Below are 11497 nucleotides of genomic sequence, written 5' to 3' on the forward strand. Positions count from 1 at the left end.
ATGCTCTCATTCGCAAAAACTTCAACAATGCGCCACTCTTTTGTTTTCTTTTCGTAAGATGTCGCGCCTTTATATCTCATATCTTATGCTCTACACATTTAACCCAGTAAATCGAGAACATAGAAAAAGATGGCATAGGAAGGCTAAGGACAAAAACTGAATGTTACTGACGAAAGAGCTGCGCCCACAGAAAGTACATAAGACGTATTGATATTTTTAATTTTATTAGACTGACACATCAGATTTAATTAATTATGTCTGTATTGTTGACTAAACTTTTAAAACTATTAACATGATCAACTATGAAATAAGTTGATAGTTACAAAATAAGTAGACTTGTATAAGAATATAGAAATATTCATAAGTTGTCATAAGTCACAAGCCAAGCCTTGTGATTGGGCGATCCGGAAACCCCGTCAATCATTTCAAAGTTCTGTTTCGTCAATTTGAAGTTTTCCTGAATTACAAATGATATAAGTCAGTGTATTGGGGCTGCCTAAATATACCGAAGGTTACATTCTCTGTTTATCAGTTTAGGCCATAGCGTAAGAAATATGATCCAATCAGTTTAATAATACCACCCTAAACTTCTTTTACCTCTATTTCCTATACTTGGTCCGGTATGTTCCTGACTAATGTTGATTGCTCAAATGTGTCTATAAATACACGCATTAAATTGAGAAAGTTACAAGTTTAACAGCATTTAGCGAAAGTGAGTCTTTATTGGTGTTTTTTAAGAGAAGATTTTTCCAAAAAGCATTTTCACTAGCCAACCATGCTTCCTGAAATGTAGTTTGCGTGAACCAGTTGCTTTCCTATCCCTGATTTACAATGATGATCAAACCTAATAACGACCAGCAATTTTGAAATTTTGCAAGAATTTTTCTTACCTCTATTGTACCCACTCTTTCGTCTATTCTAATTTGGCCTTGTCTCATCCACTGTAAATTTCCCTAAATTGCAAGATTTATAATTGTCACTTTTATAACTGCCTCTTCTTAACCACGTTTACGTTTATCCACATTAAGTACGAGCAAACTCGAATGTTCGATTAATGAATGTTTATTGCATGTTTAGTCTGAAGATTTTTCCAAAAAAGGCATTTTCACTAGCCAACCATGCTTCCCAAAATGTAGTGTTCGTGAACCAGTTGCTTTCCTATCCTTGATTTACAATGATGATCAAACCTAATAACGACCAGCAATTTTAAAATTTTGCAAGATTTTTTCTTACCTCTATTATAATTTGGCCTTGTCTCATCTCCTGTAAATTTCCCTAAATTGCAACATTTATAATTGTCACTTTTATAACAACTGCCTGTTCTTAACCGCGTTTACGTTTATCGATATTTAGTACGAGCAAACTCGAATGTTCGATTAATGAATGTTTATTGCATGTTTAGTCTGAAGCATAACCACACAGTTTTGTTGTGGTAATAGGCCTATACTAAGCAAATTTGACAGCTGCAGTCTAGAGGCGTAGAAATAGTTCGTGGTTCGTAGTTACGCTTAGCGTAAAACAAGTTAAACAACAAAAATGTTGCTTTAGACAAAACCAGGAACCGAACGTTTGTGGAAAACTCTGTTATAAAGAGCCTGACGAGATCCTGCTCATTGCTCTCAATAACGTGGATATGGATTATAAAACTCACAGACATAATAACGACCAGCAATTTTAAAATTTCGCAACATTTTTTCTTACCTCTATTCTATTCACTCTTTCGTTTATTATATTTTGGCCTTGTATCATCCCCTGTAAATTTCCCTAAATTGCAACATTTATAATTGTCACTTTTATAACAACTGCCTGTTCTTAACCGCGTTAACGTTTATACATATTAAGCACTGTTTTGTTGTGGTAATAGGCCTATACTCAGCAAATTTGACAGCTGCAGTCTAGAGGCGTAGAAATAGTTCGTGGATCGTAGTTACGCTTAGCGTAAAACAACAAAAAATGTTGCTTTAGACAAAACCAGGAACCGAACGTTTGTTGAAAACTCTGTTATAAAGAGCCTGACGAGATCCTGCTCATTGCTCTCAATAACGTGGATATGGATTATAAAATTCCGAAGAATGTGACAAAACTACAATATACTTAACATTACCTCAATTGTAGTTACTCTTTGGTCAATTTCTTCCAATCGTGGCAAATTCACTTCACACAAATTGGCCTGGTGGATCTGCATTTCTCTTGCACTTACATGCATGCGACAGTTCACGCACATTATTGGACGGTATTGGCAACCATTCACGTGATTTTGTAGATTTCCAAGCTCAACATGTTCGGGACACCCTCGATTGTGATAATCACACCTGATTATCAGCTCTGACAAACAGTTCCTTAGATACCTTTGGGGACGTTGCAAAGTTGCAAGAGTGAGACGTTGTCGACACACTGGGCACGTTGATGAATTAGGAAGGTATTGTGATATGCAATTAAAACAAAAATGATGTTCTCCTGCCTCGCATAATCGCGCATCGCTTAAGACATTACAGCAAATAATGCAGTAGAAATCTTCTTGAACAGGATAAACGAAACGGTCACTATCATAGCCTCCAGCCATTAGCAATATGTTGAATGTATCTGAAATATTATTTCAATGAATGTTTAAAATAATTATAAACTCGATATATAAAATAGAAATAAGATTTTTTTCCACATATTAGTTCATATTTAATTCTGATATTGACAGTGACAGACCAGGCAATTTAAACCACACAAATATAATCAAGTTAGACTTACCAAAGCTGATGATGACGGTTATTCACTTGAACATCCTGCAATAGTTTGGTGTTAACGTTGCGTCAACAATATTTTGTGCTTAAGACAACACCTTGAGGCGTCGTAATGTTTCAAGACTTCGTGATTTGATTTCTACGGCAGTCTTTCAATAAGCTTGCGAAAAATTTTTTGCATCTTTTTTAGACATTTGCATCTATTGATATTCCAAATATTAATTTACCACTATTGAATGATGCAAAACGGTTTTAAAATACCCAATTTTTAAACTCCGCGCACTCGCTAAAGCATACACAAAATTGTCTGAAATTTTAACAACTTATAAAATATATTCCATATTTTAGCCTGCCAAGTCACCCGTTGTTCTGCGCAAGTCGTTCTTAAATTGAATTTAAAATCACGCTTTTATATCGTTAGAAAAAGTTTCCACCAAAACGTTTCACCGTTTTTCGCAAATTTTTGGTGCAAAATGTGCCGTTTGAAGGACTCAAAATAGCTACTTACACATAGTCTTATTAACGACTGAATGCATTTATTAACTGTTTAACTTTTTCGATACACCCTTTAAGGTTGTGTCAGTTACACTATGCAACTTTCCCTGAATGACTTGCAATGCAATTATACTCCGGAAGATAAAATAAGATACATACAGATATGAAACTGTGATATGTGTTTTTGTTTATTGTTTCGTGTCCCACGCGCAGACAGTGCGTGATGACTTCCGGCGAGCTTGGCAAGTGTCATGGGGGAATTTAATGAGTAAAACGCCGTTTTAAGACGAAAAATTGCTTTTTTAAAAACCCTCGCTACCTATGCCTATTTCTGGAATAAATTCTTGAAGAATATCGGTATATGTATATCCTTCGTTAATTGTGGAAAGGCAATTGAGCATATCTCTATGCCTCAAAATTGACTTTGAAAATCAAAGAAGATATTTGCATTGGCACTATGGAATATATATACTCTGGTTGAATTCTTTGCGATGAAGTAAATATTATTTATCTGAATTTTTCAAGTTTCTATCAAAGTCCTTTTTTATCATTTCGTTCCGCATTTCTGTTATTCCTAGATATTTGTTAATTCATTTCATCTTATCTCCTGGAGATATATGTAACTAAAGCATGTATTACATGTTTTCTAAACTCAGCAAGTGCTAAACTATTGCACAGCTTTCCATACGGCAAGCCCTGTACTCCTCAGCTATATTTTTTCCTGTTTTTACCAGCATCAAATAATTTCAGAAACTAGTTCTTAGCTCATGCAGAAGATCCTCTTAATTCATCTTTTTAAAAATTTTAGTCAAATACAACATCGCCCTAAAGGTTTTGTTTAAATAAGCATGCATTTGTTTGTCAAAAACTTTTTCAAAATAAGTCCAAAATTATTTTTTTATTTCTGGGTTTTGAATGAAAGAAACATCGTTTTTGTAAATTCTGACAGATCCAGCGGGGAAAAATGAAAGTAAACATGATTTTGAAATTCCGAAATGGAAATCTGACTAGCCTCGCTTTCGTGTACCTAGCCACAAGCCTCTTGCTTTTTTTTCGAAAAGGTCTATTGCAAGAAAAATTGCAGAGTGTGACAGTGCCTTTAGAGTTCACTGGTATAACTTTGCACAAGATTACGTTTAAAATAGAAACAAACTCACCAATGATTTTCGTAGCGACAAAATTTTCGATTTTCGTAGCGTTCCCTCTCGACGCTTGTTTGTCTCGACGGTTTTCCCTACAGAATTTCAAAGATTCATATCCTGTCGAGATATACAATGATTTTGGGATTTGTTCACGGCGTGTTTGACAGAAGGAACTTTTCTCAACTTCCTAACATCAAAAATTTTTTCTTGCAACTTGCAATGCAATTATAATTTTGAGAGATGTTAATTTGGAAAGAGTGTTCGAAATGCTAAGAAAACGTTATCAGATTGTAAGAAATGTTCGTATTCGACAACTTTAGATGCCTTTAGATGCCTAGATGCAACTTTAGGTGCCAACTTTATACACTAGAGTAGAGCATGTCTTTACCGCTTTCAGTTTAGAGGAGATTATTTGATATATTCGGTATATAATAATAATAATCAAGTGTCTGCCAATAAAATGTCCCCAGCCTTTTCGACTTAAACCACACAAAGATAATCAAATTAAACTTACCAAAGCTGATGAATTATGACAGATTTTTACGTAACCGTTCTGGAACAAGCTGGTGTTAACGCTGTCGACTGTATTTTGTTTCTGAGACAACACCTTGAAATGGCGTAATATTTATTGCCTTCAAAACATCGCGTGATGTCCACGCACGTCATTCATATAAGATTCTTGTGGACCTACGCAATTTGCTGTGACAAAAACATTTTTAACATCATGCTGAGAAACTTGTATCTATTCCCGTCGTTTATTTTGCATTTCTTCGATATTTCAAGTATCAATATGATATTCCAAGTACTATCAAATGGTTCATTGAATGAGTTTTCTACAAAATTTGTAAAAACTGTTTTCCCTTTTGACACCAGAAAGATTTATCGAATCGAAACTAGTTTCTATTTGCAATTTTTACCATCATGCTGAGAGAGTTTTAAATATCTTTAAACACTTGCATTTTTTTGCTATTTCAAGTATCAACTCGAAATTGGTATTATTGATAGTTGAGTTATTATCTCGCATACAAGATTCAAAAGTGGTTTATTTTGACACTAACAGTTTACTAATCATGGTGCAAAAATTGTATTCATTCCAGACACTTGCATTTCTTTGTTATTTCAAGTATCAACTTGAGATTGGTATTATTGATATAGTTGAGTTATTATCTCGCATACAAGATTCAAAAGTGGTTTATTTTGACACTAACAGTTTTCTAATCATTGTGCAAAAATTGTGTTCATTTCAGTCTCTCAGACACTTTCATTTCTTGGATGTTCCAAGTATCAACATGAGTTTCCTGGTTTTATTAAATAGTTCATTGATCGCATCATTACCACAAGATTGAAATTTGGTTTGTTTTGCAATATTAGTAGCAGCCTCATGCTGAGAGAATCTCTGGCGCTCTCTCTCGCTATATTTAGTATTTAAAGTGGTTGTTCTTTTAAATTGAATGTCGTGCTGGGGTCTTAATTAAATGTTTAATGCTGTGTATAACAAAGTGAATCTATGAATCTCTCTTTGGCTCGAGTGATAATTGATTTGTGTCCATTTCAGAGCTAGTCTCCCAGACGAACTCGACTAATCGATAACAATAACACAACTGTTTGACAAGGGTTTAAATTATGTCCATCGTGATTAAATATTTCATGCTGTGGCCCAAACTGAAGCTATGAACCTCGCTTTGGTTGGAGTAATTGATTTGTGTTGATTGATTTGTGTTGAGAATTAAAGTCCAGGCATGAAACAACACAATTGTATTTGCCTTCATCGATGAACAAAAATACAACTTGTTGAACACAAAGGTTTAAATTCTGATAAAAAGTATTCAATACGAAGTAATTTCAACTGGAAAGTTTTCCAATCGAAATTAAGATCTATCAACCCTTTAAAAATTAGCCAACATCTAGTGAAGTGGAACAAAATCTCAATTCATTTATTGAGAAGTTATTGATTTAAATTGAATATCGTGCTGGGGTAATCGTAATTAAATATTTCATGCTGTGGCCCAAACTGAAGATATGAATCTTGCTTTGGTTCGAATAATTGATTTCTGTCGATTTCGAAACCAGTGGAAGTCCAGGCATGAAATAATACAAAGTTATTTGACTTCATCGATGAACAATAACACAACTTGCTGAGCATTAAGGTTTAAATTCTATAAAAAGTATTCAAAAAGCAGTAAATTCAAGTGCAAAGTTTTCCAATCGAAATTAAGACCTATCAACAGGTATTTTTGAAATTTAAATATACTTAGACACTTGCATTTATTTCTTACTCCAAGTATCAACTTGAGATATTTATCGAAACTAGTTTCGATTTGCCATTTAGCATCATGCTGTGGGAGTTTTAAACATTTTCAGATATTTGCATTTCATCAACTTGAAATTGGTATTTTTGATAGTTGAGTTATTATCTCCCGTACAAGATTCAAAAGTGGTTTATTTTGACACTAACAGTTTTCTAATCATGGTGCAAAATTTGTGTTCATTTCAGTTTCCTAGACACTTGCATTTCTTGGATGTTCCAAGTATCAACATGAGTTTTCTAGTATTATTAAATGGTTCATTGATCGAGTCATTACCACAAAATTTAAATCTGGTTTGTTTTGCAATATTAGTACCAGCCTCGTGCTGAGAGAATCTCTGGCACTCTCTCTCGCTATATTTAGTATTTAAAGTGGTTGTTCTTTTAAATTGAATGTCGTGCTGGGGTCTTAATTAAATGTTTAATGCTGTGTAAAGGCTATGTTACACTGCGCAATTTTTCTTGCAACTTGCAATGCAATTCTACTTTGAAGACATGTTAATTAGTAAAGATTCTTCAAAAAGTAAGTATAAGAAACGCCATGGAGTGTAATAAAGGCAGAAGTTTGGTGGTCGCCAAATTTACATCTCTCAAAAGGAGAATTGCATTGCAAGCTGCAGGAAAAATTGCACCGTGTGACAGGCCCTTAACAAAGTGAATCTATGAATCTCGCTTTGGTTCGAGTGATTATTGATTTGTGTCCATTTCAGAGCTAGTCTCCCAGACGGACTCGACTAATCGATAACAATAACACAACTGTTTGACAATGGTTTAAATTATGTCCATCGTGATTAAATATTTCATGCTGTGGCCCAAACTGAAGCTATGAACCTCGCTTTGGTTCGAGTAATTCATTTGTGTTGATTGATTTGTGTTGAGAAAGTCCAGGCATGAAATAATACAATTGTATTTGCCTTCATCGATGAACCAAAATACAACTTGCTGAACACTAGGGTTTAAATTCTGATTAATAGTATTCAATAAAGGCTAGTTTTCACTCAGGATAATTCTCTTCTGGATCGGACAGGACAGGAAAGATTCCTTTGTATAAACGCCTCCTGAGAACTCACCGACAAAGGAAATTTTCCTGTCAGTTCCGATCCAAAGGAGATTTTTTCTGAGTGGAAACTAGCCTTAAGAGGTAATTTCAAGTGGAAAAATTTCCAATCGAAATTAAGATCTATAAACCCTTTCAAAATTAGCCAACATCTAGTGAAGTGGCACAAATTGATTTATTGAGAAGTTATTGATTTAAATTGAATATCGTGCTAGGGTCATCGTAATTAAATATTTCATGCTGTGGAGCAAACTAAAGCTATAAATCTTGCTTTGGTTCGAGTAATTGATTTGTGTCAATTTCGCAACCAGTCTCACAGAGGAAGTCCAGGCATGAAATAATAAAAAGCTATTTGACTTCATTGATGAACAAACACAACTTGCTGAACACTACGGTTTAAATTCTGATAAAAAGTATTCAATAACAAGTAATTTCAAGTGGAAAGTTTTCCAATCGAAATTAATACCTATCAATTCTTTGGAAATTAGTTAATGCTACAAAATCTCAATTGATTTATTGAAAAGTGTTTGAAATTCAGATGAAGACACAGAAGACGTAAGGATTTCAAGAGCGTATTCAAATACAGCTTTTATGCGACGTTTTAAAGGGAGGGAGGCTGGGGAGATGTCTACGGAGAAGTGTTTATGACCCATGTGTCCAAAAGCATCATTCGTCAGAAGTGTTAGTACAGTCATACTAACTCTCCTGACAAAGACCTTTAGGTCGAAACGTCGAGAATTTTTCCCGGTCTAACAGTTTTCTAACCACACTTCAATATATTGTGCCAAACATCACCTTGATATATGTCGTAATATTTATTTCTAAGTAATTTTTTTATTCATGTGGACCTACGCGATTATCTTTGACAAAAACATTTTTAACATCATGCTGCGAAACTTGTTTTTATTCCCCTCATTCAATTTGCATGTCTTCGATATTTCAAATATCAATATGATATTCCAAGTACTATCAAATTGTTCATTGAATGAGTTTTTTACAAGATTTGTAAAAACTGGTTTCCGTTTTGACACCAGCAAGATTTATTGAATCGAAACTAGTTTCGATTTGCAATTTTTACCATCATGCTGAGTGAGTTTTAAATATCTTTAGACAATTGCATTTCTTGAAACTAGTTTCGATTTGCCATTTAGCATCATGCTGTGAGAGTTTTAAACATTTTCAGATATTCGCATTTCTTTGTTATTTCAAGTATCAACTTGACTTATCAACCCTTTAAAAATTAGTACAGTCATACTAACTCTCCTGACAAAGACTTTTAGGTCGAAACCTCGAGAATTTTTTCCGGTCTAACAGTTTTTATGTCACATTTGACGAGAAGTTAGTCAGACTTTTTACTAAAGAATTTGTTCGCTGTACATGATTATTGCTAATGTTCACCGATTAATATTGAAGTCTTGAAATGAACCATCATAATATGCAATCATATCAACACATCAACAATATATTCACAAACATATTTACACTAATAATTAATTACACGTCTAGAAATACAATAGTACACGAGTATAATCCTAAATCTAATCTTAAATCTAATCCTAATCCAATCCATAAATCTCTTTAATTTCCGATAATAAAGAGGTTTAGGGATGGATTTAGGATTAGATTGAGCTCGTGTATTATGAACTTAGAATTCGGAATAACTTTCCTTACCTTTATCAGCCATGAAAACTATATCACCAAAACCCCGAGCTATCCATATATATCCTTGGAGGTCTCCCTCGATGGTCTCAATTGTCCCCATTTTAACCTAAGATTTTGAAAAATTTTAAACATTAACTCTACTACCATGATGAATTTCGTAAGCGAAAAAAGTTACAAATCCTCTCTCAAATCGAGCAGGCTACTGGGTCAGGTCTGGAACCGCAAAGCATCTATGGATTGTTTTGGTGGAAAGGTAATACAATAATACGTAAATTACGATATTTCGTAGAGCTATTCGACATAGGTCCAAAAGCCATCTTTAAAAGTTCGATTGCGTTTGGTAAAAAATAAAATCTGGACGAAAAACTTATGTAAACAAGTATAATTAATGCTCTGCATAAATTAACCCAGCTCTGAATATCAATTACCCTCTTGTAGAATTGTGATAATATGGAAGATATTCTTTGTCGGTTTCAACAATTCTTTTCATACAAAAGCGATGAAACTCATTTCTTTATTTAAGATCATAAAAAAGGTTTTTTACTCGAGATATTAAAGTCTCTTCATCAGCTTATAATGCACTCAGAGATATAAATTATTACATTCAAATGATTACTGGTTATATTTCACAATACGGATGTATAAAAAGTAACCTCACTTTAGCGAGATATTGTACGTAACTTACTTGATCAACGAGAATAACTTTCGGATATGAAGACAGAACAAGCATTTGGCTGTTGAATGAAACGATTTTCACAGCGTAGAGAAAATAAACAAGGAAATATAAGTCGATTAAAAGTCGTAGCGAGAAAGTGATTGAATTTCAACACACATCCTGATGCACGTTTGTCGCCATGCATAATAATTATTCTAAGCATCGTTTAACAAAAGGCAGTTTGACAAATCCGTGATTAATTGCTTTGTTCTTTTCTTTATCATAGCGCAGAGGTGAAAATATTTTAATTTGACCAGAATTCTTCAACCAACTCGTATTTGCTTATCAACAGCTAAAAGCCAGGGGCAGGTTGTGTGAAAGCTGGATAGCGCTATCCACCGGATAGTGGTTTTTTCAATCGCTATAAAATCGCCCGCTGTTGGTTATAACTTTGATTAAATCTTGAACAGAAGAGGTTAGGTTTTAGTGCTTTTCTCAAGCTATATTTTGGTTGTATTTTTGTGTTTTTCGCCCGCGTATTCGCAGAGTTATAAGACTGTAAAAAAGTAGGTCCATTTAAATCCTAAATTAATCAGACCAGACCGGAATCAACAAACCACACATCTTTAAAGTAACAAGACACGACTAAAACTGCAATAAGAATAGCAAGATTATAGTTATTATTGTTACATACCGTTCCAAACAGCACAATTTCTCGATGAATTTGCAGAGTTTAAAGGTTTCTTGCACAGAAGGAAGTCAGAGGGAACTCCTGCAAGAGATCGGAACATTTTCGGCACACTGTCGAGCACACTTCGGAAACACGAGATTTTACGAAGATAGGCAGTGTGATCGATCCATTATATGGTATAGATTATGCAGCTCAGTTGATTTACTAATGCAAGCTATATATTTCCAAAAGTGAAATATATATTATTTGTGACATACATCCAGTTTTTGCATGAAACATGACTATTTAGTTTTGTTAAAAGCGAATGTAAACGGTTAACCGCGATATTTTGACAATTTTTGTGCAATAAAGTTGGCATGTTTCGACACGTTTTTTTTTCCCTAGAAAATCATTTTAGATCATTTTTTTTTTAAATTACAGATTTCTTCATCTGTCATTTTGACAAAAACAACTCGTCGCCATTTTGAAAAATCCGATCAGCTGATTATTGCGTAATAATTCGAGGTCGCTCGACCAATCAGAAGCCAGAACTTTCAAAAATCACTTTTGCAATTATTATAAGAATTCACTTTATATTATTAAGCTTGTAACGCCATGCCTTGTGAGCTTTTTGGGTTAAAACAACTGGTCAATTCACGCTTCGTTAAAACGTTTGATAGCAACTAGGAAGAATTATCCTGAATAACCATCGTAAAAATAATTAGGCTTAGTTTAGAAGTATCTATCTTTTATTGGTCAATATTTATCATCAAACT

The 11497-nt window shown here is 34.0% G+C and overlaps 1 long non-coding RNA gene across 1 annotated transcript; it reads right to left on the reverse strand.

Moving 5' to 3' along the window:
* Positions 1 to 2379: 2379 nt before the first annotated feature.
* LOC114538425 lies at positions 2380 to 4465 on the reverse strand. The gene is made up of 3 exons (XR_003688735.1): positions 4388 to 4465; positions 2743 to 2777; positions 2380 to 2583 (listed from the first exon to the last, which is right to left on the reverse strand). It is a non-coding gene; the product is annotated as an uncharacterized LOC114538425 (long non-coding RNA).
* Between the last annotated feature and the right edge of the window lie 7032 nt (positions 4466 to 11497).

Source organism: Dendronephthya gigantea, unplaced genomic scaffold (genome assembly GCF_004324835.1).
Source record: "Dendronephthya gigantea isolate DGI-Jeju-01 unplaced genomic scaffold, DenGig_1.0 000184F, whole genome shotgun sequence".
NCBI classification, from domain to species: Eukaryota; Metazoa; Cnidaria; class Anthozoa; order Malacalcyonacea; family Nephtheidae; genus Dendronephthya; species Dendronephthya gigantea.